Source organism: Zeugodacus cucurbitae, chromosome 3 (genome assembly GCF_028554725.1).
Source record: "Zeugodacus cucurbitae isolate PBARC_wt_2022May chromosome 3, idZeuCucr1.2, whole genome shotgun sequence".
Taxonomy (NCBI): domain Eukaryota; kingdom Metazoa; phylum Arthropoda; class Insecta; order Diptera; family Tephritidae; genus Zeugodacus; species Zeugodacus cucurbitae.
The window spans coordinates 54068201-54084593 of record NC_071668.1 but is presented as its reverse complement, the minus strand read 5'-3'; the positions used below and the strand labels follow the sequence as shown (position 1 = coordinate 54084593).

Genomic DNA, 16393 nt, shown 5'->3' with positions numbered 1-16393 from the left:
ATGTGTCATTAACACCTTTTCGCCTTCTTTGTTGTTGAGTGGTTTTTGCTTTTGTCTATTTCGAATCTATAATGCCTTCTTTTCACATTTCGTTTCGTAATAGCATTTGTGGCGTTCACGCGAACTCAGTCGCTTGATTTCTGGCTGCTTAAATTATTTGCTGCTGACGCTCAGTCTCTTTCATGTAGCAACTAAGTATCTCATTAACGGTGGCTGTGAAACGATGAGGCTGACCATAAGTGACTTTGGTGTGCCGCATTATCGAACCAAAGAGTGTATATTTGAGTGTTGGAAACAGGGTGTAAGCCATTAAGGTGGATTAATGCAGAATTTTTGTTTATGTTTAGTTTGTCAAGCATCCGTTTTGGAACATTAAAGGCAAGCTTAAACTTTTATTTGTTTTAAAAGAGTATAGTTGAGATCAAGGCGATGTACTGACTTTAGCAATCCTCCTGATGGGATCAGAAAAAGTCGCTTTTGTTTCATACTAATCGTTTTTGTATGTCCACTGGGTCATAGAATTCGAGTTACACTCCAAAAACCCTTTATGTTTATATCAGCCTTATTCTATTTCCCACAAAAATACAGTGCATTAGTGGTTTAATAAACCAAATTAATTTTTATCGTCATTTGTCAGTCATCTCTTTCGGTACTGTCTGTCTATTTCATTCGAGATCCGAGTCTGTCTATTTCATCCGATTTACATAGCATTTCCTTAAGTTCTGAGAGCAGCAAAAACCTTCGCTTGATCTGATCTAGAATGCGATAGCCATTCGAAACTAAACTCATGAATTGCCGTCACATTCATTGATTTGTGACGGAATGAATTTTCAGACTGAGACTTCGCGCGGCTCCCATTTTACACAGAGCTTTGGGATATCTCAAATTTCATGAACGATATGGCCGCTACCTGCCGCTGGTATGAATAGAGTATCAACCATTGCGAAATACTTCATTTCACTGTAAATTAACATCATTTTAAACCTCTTTTGGACCTGACGTAGAGCTCAGGTAATAAACTCAAAATACTATTATATCTCACGAACATATTGTCTGAGAGCTGTGAAATGTAGACCTGATTTTGAAATTTATGTTTGACTTCAAAGTACATGGATTCAATTTTTGTCTTAAGGAAATTTTTCTTTCATCCTGAAGGTTATTCATTTGTTCAGCAACTCGTTTTGGAAATACATTATTTTCTATTTATATAGCTATAAATACCTTTGGTATAACGACCTCACGACCATCTCTAATACATTTATTTTTCTCAAATACTTGTGGTTACGATAAAGTAGACTTTTCTAATTACATTTATCTGAACTTATTGGTTTTTCTGACTTTAGAACTGCTAGTAAGTCTATATTAAGGTATACACCAGTCCGAAGACTGAGTAGATTAGATATATTGAGGATTAGAAGTGCTCTTCTGTCTCCGCTACCAAATCGCAAAATCGGCAGAGATCCGACGAGTAGATTTCCAGTTTGTGCAGATGACACCGTAGTCTAGAGACCTATTAGTTGTTCCAGTTTGTTCCTGGGGAGCGCATTTAACTGTTTGAATGTTTTCAGATTGTATCCTCCGAGAAACGGTTTGGAGTGGCGAAGTCCTTGCATGTGCAGCCAGCAGCGATTCCTGCTTGCCAATTCCTCTGACTGAGTACAAAGTTAGTTCAGTATTTAAGTAAATTTTAAATCATGACATTGAACTTAAACTTTGCTTTGATCCATAATAATTATCCAACGAGTTTGACTTCTATCCTATTTTAATTGATTATTCAAATGAGAAAACCAACCCTGCAACCGAGTTTGGGGGCCCGGCTACAGCGGAATCGCAGTAATTACAAAGCTGATGAGCTTGCTAGGCAGTGTCACCTACAGAGGAATGGGACTCTTCAACTTCAGTAAGGTCAATCTCTCCCTAGTCATAGGGGTTCTAACTGGCCATTGTGCCATCGGAATTCACGCAGTCAAACTAAACATTTTATCGGATGCTAGCTGCAGAAACTGATTGGAGGAGGTTGAGGTTGTAGGTAGGGTTATAAATATCGTAAAAGCTTGATAAACCCTTTCCTATCGGTGATAAAAGAGCACAATTATTCTCTTCAAAGGTATCTTTGAACAGTTCGTTCCATCTAAAAAGGTCAAATGTGAAATAATACCTACATTCCTTTGCAACTACTCAGGGACTCATTCCGAACTAGACGCATTTTTTTTGCAAGACACATGCATTTATAAACTTTTAAAACATATTAGGTGGATTAAAAAAATTGCGCGAGTTACACGAGAACTCGTTGTGCCATTTACAGTGAAATGTCATTTTTGACACTTACAAGCACATTTGAGTGCTTATGTTGTTCGCGCAGACAAACAACAAACAAGCAATTCGTAAATACGCATTTCTTGCGTGAAATAAAAAAACTTATTTGGAAAGTTGCATTTTGTCGTACACGTCGTAATGTTGCTGATAATGGCACAGCAACAAGACACGCGCATATCAGCAACATGCGACAGCCATTTAAAGTTATAAAGTGTCTGCGAGTATGTGTGTGTTTGTGTGTGTGCTCGTGTCGGTGCTTTATAACAAAAGTGACTGCTGTCAATACATCATTGACTGCAGTGCGAGTCGTCGAGTCGTTATTGAGTACTTGACGACGGCTATATCGTGCATGTTGTTGTTGTGTTGTAGTAGTAGTGGTGGTGGTGGCACGTAAAATCGTAGACGTTAAACTTTAGTTGACTAACAACAACAAGTCAACAATAGCAACAACAATTAAGACAGCCAATGTGTGGAGAAAAACATTATAAATAGCAATAGCAACAAATGGTGACAGCAACAGCAACATAAGCGTTGCCTGTTGACAGCAAACAGTGACATGAAAGACGACGACGACAATGACAACAACGACAATGCTGATGTTGATGACGCTGACGATGATGCTTGGCACTGTTGTTACATTATTGCTATTGCCATTGCCATTGTTTAATGTTTATTGTTATTGCTATTATTGTTGTTGCTGTTGTTAGCTATTGATGTTCACTAAATGCTGACGATGACGTTGACGACAAAAAACCGAAACAAGAGAAACAACAAAACACTTTAACATCAACAGCAGCGACATGACAGCACAAACTGTGCATTACACACGTGTACTCGCCGCTACTCGATGTACACAGTAATGAATACTGGTATTGGAAGTCGCAAGTATACGCATACGGCAAGTAATTTACTGACTTTGACAGCTGTCAGACTGATATGCGCCTTTTCATCTTGCACCGCGCGCTACTTCTCGGTAAACCACTCAATTTGACTTCTACTTATATTAAATCGCTTTTCGTGTACTCGTATTTCGGCGTTTTTCACTATAACTGTTTATGTTTTTAACTGTTTTCTAATTCGAAACTTAATTTAGCTATTGGCAATGCGACAGCTGACATGCGCTCTTGTCACATGCAGTCTATAAGTGCACATTTAGAAGGCTTACTCCACCTACAACTACAACAACTGTCAGCCCATATTTATGTAAGTTTTTATTGCGCCGCTGTCACTCCTTTTTCCATAGCTTACGCTTTTATATGTTATCAACTATAATCCACGTACATTTCATTTACTGATTTATGTCAGTGTGCACCCTTTGTCACCTCGTCCATAACGCCATCTCGGTGCCTTTGAGGTGTGTCACAACAATAATGTGACAGCTCAAATGTATTTAAATGCCGCGCTATTCATTTGATAAGTCACATAAGTAAGTATATGTATATGTATGTACTCCTATGTATATACCTACATGACCAGATTGGGTGTATTAAAAATGATGAATCGGTTTGTTGGATTATTTGTGATTGCTAGGGGTTCACATACTTATATCGCGCATGTCATATGTACTGTGAATTTTAATGCAGACGTTTTTTTCAACAGAAGCGTTCGTAGATTTTTTTTATAATAGAATTTTCGTTATAGATTGTTCACATCCATTTATTACTAAGAATTTAGTATTTATGTTATTTTAGGCTCCAACCGTGATATTATTTTATTGCTTAAGCGAATTTTTTATGACCTCAGACTACTTATGACGTATTTCACAGAGAGTAGTGTAAGTTAGCCATAACATTCAACATTTTGCAAATAAATTTGCTTACTATGCTTTGTATTTCGTCATAACCCCTTTTCGATGGTTTTCAGAAATCTGGGGTGGTGTCACGAATCTGTCCACGACCCTTTCGTATTCAGAACATAGATTAATTCGGCTGATGCACAAGGATTTTGATGAAAAATAGCATGTATGTTAGGCGCAATATCCTTAATTAGAGGAGAAAAGAGAGAATAAAAGACTAGGACTAAATTTTTATTCTCACATTCCTCACTTTTTGCTCTCAGTTACTCAAATAAATAAGATAAACAAATTTTTTTGGAAATTCTGAAATTTTTAAACCCACTTAAAAAACAAGTAAGGAAGGGATTAGTTCGGGTGTAACCGAACATTTTATACTCTCGCAATTTATTTATTTAATTTTATTAATATAACACACAATTTGACCTACATATTCGTCATATGTATAAGTCCATTGAAATTTGGAAACCCTATTATTAGATATACGGGATCTAGGTGAAGTTATAACTCGATTTTACCCATTTTTGGCACGGAGACAAATTATTAGAAGAAAAATATTCCCTCTGAATTTCTTCAAAATATCTACTCTAGTGCTTATTGTATATATTGTTAAGTACACGCTTCAGATCGACTTCAAAGTTCTGAATTAAGGCTTCGTAGTTTTCAACATAACCTTTGTATGGGAGGTGAGCGTGGTTTAATTTTTGGACTATATAAAGTAGTATATAAAAGAAATCGACTCTAGAAAGTTTGGTTGATATAGCTTTAGTAGTTAACGAGATATGTACAAAAAACTAAATAGTAGGCGGGGCCACGCCCACTTTCCCAAAAAACTTACATCCAAATATGCCCCTTCCTAGTGCGATCCTTTGTACCAAATTTCTGTTTCGCCATTTTGTGGGCGTGGCAGTAGACCGATTTCACCCATCTTCGAAAGCAACTCTCTTAGCAACTTTGTTGCGAGAGTATAATAACTGATGGGAGAGAGAATATGCTATATGTATCTCTCTAAAACATTTCATATTTTGTTTATTGCATAATATTTCAGATTTTAATGCTCATTCGACTATCTCCAGTAATCACTGATTATTAAACTAAGTACTGGATTATAATTCTTAGATGAAAAAAATATTGATTATCTTAACTTTACAGACGTTTCGATTTCAGCGCTTTATTCGTCCAACATTTCCCTCAACTTGAAAGGTGCTGAATGTAGAGATCATGGAAAGTTTTATATGTGGTTGACCTTTAGGGTTTAAAAGAACATTTGGCACTTGTACCTTCCATCTTTATGTCTTGATATATTAAACAACATGTATGGTATTGAATGATTAAGGTCACTTGTCACTTTAATTGCCTGTATGAGTGAATGGCAGTATACTTTGGACAGTAACTTCTTGCCAGGCATTCAACGCTCTATTCAGCTATCTTTCTCGTATCCTGGAATAAGTGCCGATCAGAAAAATTGGAAAATAAGGTTCTACATATTTTACTGCCAACGTAGTGTTGCTATTTTACGAAAATAGTCAGAAGAGCTGCAAGTCCTACTAAACTATTGAGCTGAACTCGCATTCAGCGCTTTATTCAGCTATCATTCTCTTAAACTGCATAAGTGCTGGGAGTCATAGGCCCTGAAAAGTATGCTATGGATTATGGAAACCTTACATATAACATTAATAAGCTTTGATGTTTCTAGGTTACTAAAAAATTACTCTCATGTACCGAAGCCCTAACATAGTAGTAGTTATGTGTGACAAATAGTTACTAACATTATTGGTTGAAATTGAAAAATAATGAAAATGCAATTGGAAAATAATGACATTAATCTAGTACAAAAGAACAAATCACAATGTCGATTGCAACTAAAAGACAAGTAAATTACGCCGTCATCAACTCACCCAAAGAAATTGGTGTGTAGAAATTAAATTTCTATCAAAATATTGAACAATTATGTCTATCAAAGTGACGAACTTTTCGATATCGAGGGCAGAGTACATACTTACTATAATCATCTTCAAAAAATTGAAAATTCAACAGATGTCAAAACATCAAGCGCATGCGCGCCCAAGCAAACGCCAGTAAATAATAAAAGCAAAATCAATTATTATTATTGTTGTTGTAATGGCACATAAGAAGCTCAATTTGATGAACAATGCTCCGTTATACAATTGACTTAAAAACTATAAAGTCTCTGTGTTCCATATGGCTGATAAAGAGGCGGGGCAGCGGCATGGCAATATGTAAAACAATAACGCAACGCTTCTGCAATAAAAAAGTAGGCGGACAAGCGGACGCGAGCTTTACATGAGTCTATGTATGTACATGAAAGTACGTTTATGGGTTTACAAAGTTCACAACTACATATGTACATATGTACTCGTATGAATTTGTACATATGTATGTATGTATGTATATGTATGTTAAAGTAGTTGTATTTTTTATTGTCGTACGTTTGTGGCAATATAACATGCTATGAAATCGCTTGTAATTGATGTGATTGAGATTGATTGTCATCTAAGTCCAAGCGCATAACAATTAGTTGCTCACACAAACACAAGCACAAACAAAAGCGCTTGTGCGCAAACAAACCGCAATTTATCTACACATACATACACATAAATTTGTAGTAAAAAAGCTGTTCATTTGTGATATATTGTATGGTGAAAATATCGTTAAATTGTTTGAGTGTTTTTTTTTTATTGCGCTACAGTTATAACACTATTACTGCTGTTGTTGCTGTGTTTGTACATACATAAATGAGTTTGATTGTTCGCTTGACAGTCGCAATGTGCTACCCATTTTTATTATGTTTAGCTGGTTTTGAAAGGGTTTTTAATAGCTTTCAATATTTTGTTCATTTTGAAGTGTTTATATGGCTATTTTGTCTCTGTGTATGTATGTATGCTTACTTGAATTGTCCGTTTATGTGTTGTTCATTTGTTATTGCTTTCAAGTTGATTTTACTGCAGCTTTATTGCATTGTGTAACTTTTGTTTAGGCACAGTTGAATGGATAAAAAGAGCGGCTTTACGGCGCCAGCGTCAAATAATTGTCAATAGAAATGCTTTCAGCTTATTTTTAGACTATTCAACGAAATGCATATTTATTGTCTATAAATTTAACAATAAATATTCGAGACTATTAATTTACTGAAAATATTTTTAAAAATTGTTTGTAAAGATAAATATGTATTTATGTACGTAGCCGCTCTCGACTAATAGCGGCGTGAGAAATAGCAAGAGCAAGCTTTTGGAAAAAGTAATAAGCTTCATTTTCTTATACGCGATCCTGAAAGGGAATGAAATTCTATGAAAAACAGCCTAAAAGAGAAAACTCACAGCATTATATCACCCACGAGAGAACGGGTTCATTAACGGGTTTCCGGTTTCCTACGATATCGGATGAAGCAGCTTTCATTTCTCTACATTGGAGTGGACTCGAGATCTGCCATACGCAGTTATGATGATAGAAGTTTGGGAATTATTGCTGAAAAAGGGGAATACTCTTTGGAATGAGCCCTGAAATAAGTATGTAGATGTTTAGAACGAAGTCCTAGAAGCACTGATTTTTTTTCGGGCTCAGTATACTGGAATCACCTAAATACAGAGATTCGGTATTTTGCCAGTACTGTATTCTGTTCAATCTTTTGTACAAACAAAGAACTGTATGGATCTTGTATGCCCAAAAACGCTGCAGAGACCGATTATTGGAAAATAAATTAGATGGTGCAGTATGTAGAAAATTTCCAACATATAATTTACCACTTCTTTAGGCATCAATATAATAAACGAGGATCCGCTGCTAACTTCGAAATGAAATAATTTACTATAAAAATATTTAATAACACTGGATCACAAATTTGAATTTGTTTTTTGTTCCACGGATGCCACTATCCATTTTGTATGTGAAATGGCTCGCTGATTTCGAAAATCTAATTTTTTTTTCTATGGATACGTTTTTGAGATATTTGCAATTTACCGTTATTCGACCAAAAAAAGGGTGTCTTCACTTAATCATGTATATCTCACTGACCAGTTGAGCAATCTTACTGCAAATTATAGAAAATAAAAGTGAATGAAATTTCCTAAAAATATTGCCTACTCCATTTTTCCATAGGCCTTATAATTTCTGAGAAATTGATTAATAACTTCGAGTTTTTAAATTTTTTTATGAAAAAATTGAAAAAAATAAACTTTGGCAAGAAAAAAATTTTAAAACAAAAGATATTTTTAAATTTTTTTTATTTCATATGAAGTCCTGTTTCTTTAGAAAAAAATAAGCTAACAACGAACAAAATCCATGGATAAATAGGAAAGTTATACATGATCAAATAAATATATCCAAGTCGCGCAAAGTCAATGTATACGTATATGCGTATGTAGTGTGTAAAGTAGGGGTGGGATATCTGGCTATGCGCTGTTTCTGTTAAGTAAAAAGTCAATTTTCATGTCGGTTTTAGTTTTTATAAACTCATTTATTTATATATTGGTAATATATATTAAAACAATGTGTTATTTTTGTCTTATGTTGATGTGATTACATTATAGTCGAAATGATTATGTGTTTTGTTTTGTCGTTTATTTAGTTTAGGATCGGTTTCTCTTATGAGAAACCAACAGTAGTCACCCATCATACCGACGTCCCAGAAACCTTGGTATCGATTCTCAATTAATTGCATTTGCTGGTGAAACCTTTCGCCATGCTCGTCACTTTCGTGTATATGTATTAAATTGATAATTTGAACCCTATAAATTCTAATAAATTGTTATATTATTGTCCTATTAGTGCAACGGAATTCAATCCTACACTTTTTTTGTTGGGAAGAACACATTTGCGCTAATTTGTAAACATTCTAAATTTTTTGCTTAAGCTCAGCGCAAATTTATTATATTATTGTTGACGTCTCAAGTCTTATCAAATGAAATTAATAACATTTATAAATAAATTAGCAAGTCAGTCACGTAAATATCAAACGTCCGTCAAATGATTAAAACTGACCCCACAATCAATCAAATTGTGATTGAATTATTAATTGACATGTTTTCATATCCGAGTACAACACGTTATTCGAGCGAATTATTTACGACTTGATTCATGGGTGTTTCATATAGTAAATATTATAAAGGGATTTCACATGTACCGGGTGTGCCATCTTTTATGTATAGAAGTATATGATAACTGTGAAAAAAGACAACCACATTTTTCTACTTGAGATATTATGATTCTTTGGACTAATTTCGGTTTTTTGAATACAACTCAAGTCTTCATGTTAAATTTTCAATTACTTCCTCGAGCAATTCGGGGGTTAAAGCGATGGTTTCGAATGTTTGCTAAGAACTCGACGAAAGTTCGATGATTCCTGGCGTACAGTTTTCAAAGGATCTAATGAAATATCCAGGGCTCGTTAGATCTGTCGATCTGGCAGCCCAGCCTTTGGACCTATGATGTCTATGGACTATGCAACACCAAGTAAATAAATTACATAAGGCTTAGTTTTATAAGTTCTTTTGCAAAGCTCAGGTATTAACGTTCAGGCCTAACTTCATAGCAAACCGATGCTTACGAAGGTTCATCTCGTGCAATCACTGATGTACTTACTAGTAATTGTCCAATAGGAACGATTCTTGGCGATCCGTCAGTAGTATTTGGGTGTCACAAAGGACAGTCAAAGCTGACTAAGTGAGACTCTCTGCAGTGTCCCCTTGACCTAACCTAACCTACAAAAACATTCATTCCGGTGGAAAATTACCATAAAATCAGTCTGACCTAGCTGGATTGACATTTTAACTGAGAATAAACAAACGAAGGAATACTACAAGTCAAGCATTAGACTTGTGGTTCTAAAGTATTTTCTTTACATTGAGCTTTCACCACTGATACTGTGATGCCTTTTACTTGGTAGCTTGTTTTCAAAACTATGGGTATGTTGACCGGACCTGACCGGTCGACTGGAGTTTTTCTGAAATCGTCGTTCACGAGAAGAACAGTAAATTGATTATATTAAGACAAGGTATTACCAACATAATATTTTGATATGACTATTTATATAAAACAGCTCTCTCTAAGTCTCCTTCCAAATTAAATGTAGTGAGCTTTAAGAAGAATGTATCTGAATCTAAAGTATTAAATGCAAGAGAAATTCAAAAATCGCTTCAATTGAATACTCTTTTCCTCATTATAATTCACATAATATATGTATCTTATATGTATATACGAGTACTTACCGCATTCGGTGCGGCCAGATAATCTGGCCGCAAATATTGATTGCTGGATTGCAGCAATTTATTATAATTTGTTAAATCCACTTTGAGGCTTTGGTTTGCAAACGCCGGACGAAGCGATGATAAGTAAAACTGCAAATTTTACCAGTTGCAGCGGCGTTGAACAGCTGGCAACTCTTTACGATTAACTAAGAACAGCAAAAGTGCACTAAACGACGGGAGAGTGCCGTGAGCAGCGCAAATGAGCGCGAGGGCCGAAGTATGCGCACGCGTGCGATAAACACTAGTATATGTGGGCAATGTTGCTGTGGTTATAGCTCCCACTAGTGTTGCTGCTGCTGCTCTTTCACTGCCAAATGCAGCCGTTCAACAACAACAGTTGTTGCACGCTTTGTATTAGAGTGTTGATGGCGCATGCGCATGCGTGATGAATGCAACGCGTTTCGCTGTACGCTGCCACGTTATTTGTAGCAAATTTACAATAACGGTATTTTTTCCCTGTGCCGCACTTGATTAATGTGTTTTAATTAGCGTTCGCAATGCGTTTATTTCACCTTTTTGCTGTTACAAATAATAGTTTGTGTTGTTTTTCTTCACGCAAGGCTGCGCGGCAATTTTTTCCGTTTTATATTTACAAATGCTGTTTATTGCGTGTTTATTTTGTATTAATTATTTATTTTGTTTTAGTGAGTATGGCAGACAATTTACGCATTTATTAGCGCTTTCATAGCATCACATCACTTGTTTCTGCAACATAAAAATAACATTACATTTTATAGCTTTCAATATATGTATGTATGTAGATATATGTATGTATTTGTGTGACTTTATGGCTGCGAGCATATTTCTGCGATAGGAGTGGGCGGTGTGCTTATTGCGCGCGTTATTAATTTATATGAGCTTTCATTAATTTTACACAAGTTGCACAATATTTTCGTCACGATCAGTGTGTTCAAAGTTGTTGTTCTTTTTGTTGCTGCTATTGCATTCGCAGTTTACATTTATTTATTGCTGCAACATTTGCCTATATTTCATCGCGACGTAGCAGACGGCATTGGTTGACTGACGTGCGGCTGCTTCACAATTATTTGCACTAATTGAGCAATAAATTATAATTTGTTTTATAAACTTTTGTTGCACTTTTCAGTTATGCAGTTGTTTATGCAAATTAAATGAATTTAAATCACGTTATATACGTTAGTGGAAAGCTATAAATTCTCTAGAATAGTTTTTATTATTAAAAGTTCTCAGTTTGAGTTGTCAATTGAACAAGGTTTATTGGCATACAATCAAAATAGTAATGCTTAAATGGAAATTTACGTGCGTTTATATTTAAATACCGATTTTATATAAAATGTACCGATTTCAGATATAAAGTATCGACTTTAGATACAAAGTACCGATTTTAGGTAATATGTACTGATTTTAGGTAAAATGTACCGACTTTAGATACAAAGTACCGATTTTAGATAAATTTACCGATTTTAGATATAAAGTACCGACTTTTAGTAAAATACCGGCATAATTTCTCCAATTTATTTCCCGCTAAAAATTTAATATGCCTTAAAGCATTCCATTTCGAACTACTCCGAACACAAAACTCGACTTAGTATTTTTTAAAATATTTTTGAAGAACGTAGAACCTGTTTTTGATCACTCTGCTCACCGCACTTCCTATAAATTATCAAATAACTGTTCCAAGGTCAGCGTTGTTATGGCATGTTTCATTTATACTCGAAATTTAATTAAAACTTCATATTTTTTGGAATTACACTAGTTCAAAATACCGTCCTACAAAGAGCCAGCAATTACAAAGCAAATGCTTCGTATCAGTCATCGAAATCTTTCTAATCCAACCCATTGCTTATCCTCTATGATACCTATGCTACTTAAACGTAACGGAGAGAGCGGTTCTCAAGAGGGAGTTGTTATGCTTATGGTATCTTAAACATTCTGTATGAGCATGAGTATCATGACTTTATCATTCATCAGTTTTGGGTGTGAAGTCAATACCCCGACTAAAGCTGTTCCTACTTTGAAACAAGGTAGTGTTATCAGCAATGCAGGCCACTACTAAGATTTCACTGTAGTGAAATTATATATTTTTTACACATAGATTCCGGTTTAAGGTAAAAGGCTCCAAATCTAAAGCAACAGTTTTTCAATGGATTTGTGGCATCCAGTTTCTCTAAAGTTTTTAAAACTTTTCTTGTTTTCAGATTTTGTTTTAGATATTTTAGATTCGCAGATACTACAAACAAAAATATTCGATGCAATGAGAGCTTAAAAGCGCTCTCAATTGAAATTATGTACCACAGGGGATTTACGTATACCTACATATTTGACATTTTTACGCCTTCTGAAACCTTTAAGCTGGATGTTCTGTAAAAACATTGGACAGAACTTACTGCTGGATCTTAGCTCTAACCGTTTGAAAAAAACAATTCTCAAGAAGTGTGAATATACTTTCAGAGTGTAGTGCTAGAGCTTTCTTCTGACAGTTTTTGAGCTTAACCGTTATAGAGTATCACATAGAAGAGATTTGAGCGAACACTTTCATCTCAAACGCCTTCATTTGCCTTTTCTTATGTATACTTTTTATAGAGAAGCGCCCAAGAGAGCTTCCATTTCTGCTTAGGAGCTTTGTTAAGCTTCACATTTGCAACTTTCTACTGACTTGTTTAGATTTATTGGTCTAAAGAGCATAACAAAATTAGTAAATTTTACAATAAAAATGTTAGAATTGTAGGCACCATGTGAAGAAGTTTGCATACTAACTCTTAGTACACTAGGTTAAAGTGTTAAAAAGTTTATGCGAAACCATAAACACAAGCCTGTCTACTCAGCCTGTCTGCTTAATATTTTTAATCTTCCATAACACTCAAACCTAGCAACCAATGCGCTGTTGCTTAATAGTCTGGACACGCTTGCTTGACAGCGTCTATATGCTAACGTCCTCTTAGTCGTATAAATAAATCGTCGACATTACCGTTACTCGTACGCCACATACAAATATTACTATATATTAGCGGACACACACACATACACAGTTGTCAGATGTGTAGTTTGGTGTGAGCGCCCGCGCTTTGGATTCAAACTCATAAATCATAATTTGCTGCCACTAGCTTGAGTGCCTGCTGTTTATTATTTTAATATTTTCCACACTAGTTTTTTTTTTTGCTTTTGTGTTTTTATTGTAATTTCTGTTACACTCATAATGCTTTTTATGAGCGGCGCGCATTTTAATATGCATACATACGTACATATATATATATATGTGTTTGTATGTGTCTGTGTATGTTTAGCTAGGCAATTTGTTTGTTTTTGTTTTTGCGTTTTTAATTTTATTATGAAATGTGGCATTTAATTTATTATGAACACGTATAGCGGATGTGGTAAGAGATGCGGGTCGGCACACACGCACACTTATAGATACGTATGTATAAGTATACACCAACGCCCACTAATACATGCGAATATATGTGAGCATTAAGTTATGGGTAAAGTGGTATGTTTGTGTATAGGAAGTGGGCGCGCGCAAATTCTAAAAATTACCAAATCATACCGTTAACCGCACAGCGGATACGACAAAACGTTTTGTGGCAAGAAAACATGCGATATTATGGAATGTGTGTGTGTGTGTGTGACAGTGTATTTTTGTGGGAAGTCTTTGTGGCCGACTTCGTCAGCAATAAATACATACTACTGCACTAATGTGTATGTCTGTATGTATTAATGGAGTATATTTATGTAGTAGCCGCTAGTGCATGTGGGTGTTGCTTTGTATGCCACTCTCATACAGCCTGTCGCGCCACTTCATGCGTCTCACTGACGTTTCTTTTTTTGGCGAAAAAAAATATTGCGTCAATAATTGCTTATGTTTTTCAATTAAAACGAATTTGCGCTGCCACCACAGTATTATGGCGTACTGTGAAACAGTAAATTTACCGTAATTAAATTTGTATTAAATTATAAACACACACACATACTGTTATACAGACACTGCACCATATAAGCACTATCATCACACTTTATTGCACAATATTTGCGTGAAATATAATTACGGCCGTGTAATGAGCTGGTAATTGGTGCATTTTAGCATGGCATTAACAACTTTTTATTCGATTAAGCGCGTAAAATCCAATTTGAAATTAAATTTTCGAAAGTTTATTACGCTCATGGCGTGCGCTTTTTTATGCATTTTTTATTGTTGTCAAGGTAATGGAAACCGTTGAAAGATTGTTTCAAGTAAATGTGTTGTTTTTTATCGCGTAAATTTGTATAATAAGCTGTGTTACCACTTTATAAAATAATACTTTAATTATTTTATTTTGTAACTTTATGCGTTTTTTTTCTTGTTTTTGCTGTCATTAATACTTCCTCTGCGTTGTTTTTCATAAACAAATTAAATTGTCTTACTTATTATATGAACCACTAACAAAGTGTGCAATTTCTATGCATAGACCGTTGTCACATTTTATTGCCGCCAATAATTGCTGTGCTACAATTTACACTGTATTTAAATGGCACTACTGCGTGCTGACAGCTTTTTCTGTGCGTCAGCTTTTGCTCTTTGCATTTTTTGCCTTTTCGCAATTATTACTTAGGTGGCAACATCCGGCAGTTAACAACCATAATAATTTCCATAAATATTCAATGATTTTTAATTAATTTATCACTTCCGTTGCACATTTGTAAAGCACTTACACTATACGTCTACTACGTGCAACAATGTTTTTCAGCAACAATTGCATACCGTTGGTTAATTGCACAGCCGTAAACAAGTTTGTCGCCAAGAAAAACTGTCGTTAAACAATTATTAAAAGGTTTAGAAATTATATGTCAGTTCACTGATAATAAAAATTAATCACTTTTTTTTGTATAAACGCGCCACTCCAAACGCTTCCGTTATATGCTGCAACTAACTGTAGCACCTACCACTTGCTTGCCACTAGCACGCTTCCATACGATTTACACTAAACACCTAGTGAATTATATGCCTTAATATGTTTTGTTGTTGTTGTTTTTATTATTTTTGTTGTTACAATTTTCGACACAATTTATTCGTTATAAGAAACGTCACGATTTGATTTCATTTAATTTGCTAGAGCGGCGGCCCGCGCGCGCCACTTTGTACGTGAAATAACAAAATTCGACTGAAAATCTATAAACATTCGCCACAATGCTGTGTTGGTAGTAGTAGTAGTGGTAGTGGTGGCAGCGGCAGCGGCGGCGGCGGCGGCATTGAATGCTACCCAAATGCGATAGTGTGTCGAGCGGCTGTGGCGGCAGCGGATTCTCCCATAGTCATCGTCGCATGCCACACACCAACGGCAACGGTAACGATTACGATTACGACTGCTACGACGACGCCAACAACAACACAAACGACGATGACAAAAACATCTTCGGCAGCGGTTGAGTTTTGTATAACAAACGACACAAATAATTGAGAAAAAAATTTATGATACAATAACAAGCAAATAACACAACTACAAAAGCAAACAACAACAAAAACACAACAAGTAAACTGCTACTAAATTAGTGTTGCCATTTGCCTTTGACCACTTTATGCCGCCAACTGCACTCATATCTTTGGTATTGTTGCTATTTTTGTTGTCGCTTTCAACAAGTGCGCCGACAACTCTTTAACAGCTCACTAGCGCTCACCTAGCGCGCATTGTTCACAAACGCTAATTGCCGTCAGCCACTCTTTGGCACTCCACCACACTCATTGTGCCTGGTGTTTTAGCTTTGTTGGTTTCCCAAAAGCTCAGTGGCGCTCCAATATGGCCGTACTTGCGCAGCAGTCGGTGCTCTCTTTGTGGGTAATAAATAAACGCCGCCAACATTTGTATTGTACTCTATTTATTTGTCTCTTGCTATTAGTTTGGGAAAACAAGTTATTGCATTGCGCTGCTCATTTGGTTTGTGTCGCACTCAGCGCTGAGAGAAGTCACGCGGCTGTGGGAGACCTGAGAGCGGCATTATTTATGAGTACGAAAAATGTATCAGATTTGTGGTGAGATAGTAGTAGCACGCGGTGTAATTGTCAGGCAGCGCG

General features: G+C 35.7%; 1 protein-coding gene across 3 annotated transcripts in view; it reads right to left on the bottom strand.

The window, feature by feature from the left end:
• LOC105212558 (zinc finger protein Elbow) overlaps window positions 1-15980 on the bottom strand; it is a 90173-nt gene extending 74193 nt beyond the window's left edge. Inside the window, exons 1-2 of one of the 3 annotated variants that reach the window (XM_029040347.2) lie at window positions 15268-15980; window positions 10333-11076 (exon numbers count right to left, since the gene is read on the bottom strand). The gene's annotated coding sequence lies outside the window, so the exon portion shown is untranslated. The other 2 variants (XM_054226506.1, XM_029040349.2) reach the window with 2 other exon arrangements.
• Window positions 15981-16393: the final 413 nt, after the last annotated feature.